The 1044-nt window shown below is 39.3% G+C and overlaps 1 non-coding gene across 1 annotated transcript; it reads left to right on the forward strand.

The window, feature by feature from the left end:
* Positions 1-592: 592 nt before the first annotated feature.
* Positions 593-674, forward strand: trnas-uga (transfer RNA serine (anticodon UGA)). Its single transcript has one exon. It is a non-coding gene; the product is annotated as a tRNA-Ser (tRNA).
* Positions 675-1044: the final 370 nt, after the last annotated feature.

Consider the following 1044-nt stretch of genomic DNA (forward strand, 5'->3'; position numbering starts at 1 on the left):
ACTTTCCGTGTTGTATTGTTCAAGGACTTGATGACTCTAGAACAACCGCAAAAACTTTGCAAATAATTCCGTCAAGACGATTTCAAGTTCCAAATCTTTGGTTAATCTTCCCCTTTTGCGCTCACAAATTCATTACCTGATGTCAGAACTTACGGATTAGTTGCTGGATCCATTCCTGTAAATTGGTTCTGCATTCTTTCTAATTCCCATATTGTTTTTACGAATGTAGCTAGTGTTTATGGACTTAGCGTCAATATTTCTAATACCATATTTCGATGAATATTAAAACACAACAGCATATCTAATTTGGCACCAGATGATGAGCAATTGAGTCAAAATCGATCGGACGCAGTGAGACAATGATCCTCTCTTCGTGTGGTGTACATCCGTGACTCTATAATTCTACGAAGAATCATTCCCATAACTTCAGCTGTGTCAGAATCTAGTTTGCGGTGAAAGCCTGTCAATCTGCGAAGGTACCGTTCGTCTGGGCATCTGCAAAGGATTTGGCGAAATCTTTGGGTCTTGACAATTTGTTCTTCCAACAAATGAATTCAGTTATTTTACTATGAAAATTGACAGGCTTGCCGCAGCTGTGATGGCCGAGAGGTTAAGGCGTTGGACTTGAAATCCAATGGGGTCTCCCTGCGCAGGTTCGAATCCTGTTCCCAGCGTAGAATCTTATAAAAGTCATTAATTCATTTGCAGAATTTGAATTTCGTGGAGCTTGAGCTTTGCATTCATACGAAAGTAAATTTTCAACTGTGAAGAATCCGAAGTAATTTCAAGACTGACCCAGTCATCTAATTGAATAAATTATGTGTCGAGACACAAAAAGCCACCAACTTCCAACACGAATCAGTGTCAACACATTTGTCGAACTATCATGAAATTTGGATGTTCAGGGGGTGGAATTCAGCAAAACAAGAAGCAATGCAATACATTTACCTGCAGGTGATGACATCTTTTTCAGGATCAGTTGAAAGTCAAGCTGAGAAAGTTCAACCTAATTTACAGCTGACTCTCAAGGCCAATAATCTATTA

This window comes from Chiloscyllium plagiosum, unplaced genomic scaffold (genome assembly GCF_037043375.1).
Source record: "Chiloscyllium plagiosum isolate Xiang-an unplaced genomic scaffold, Cpla_swu_hap1 HiC_scaffold_49, whole genome shotgun sequence".
Taxonomy (NCBI): Eukaryota; Metazoa; Chordata; class Chondrichthyes; order Orectolobiformes; family Hemiscylliidae; genus Chiloscyllium; species Chiloscyllium plagiosum.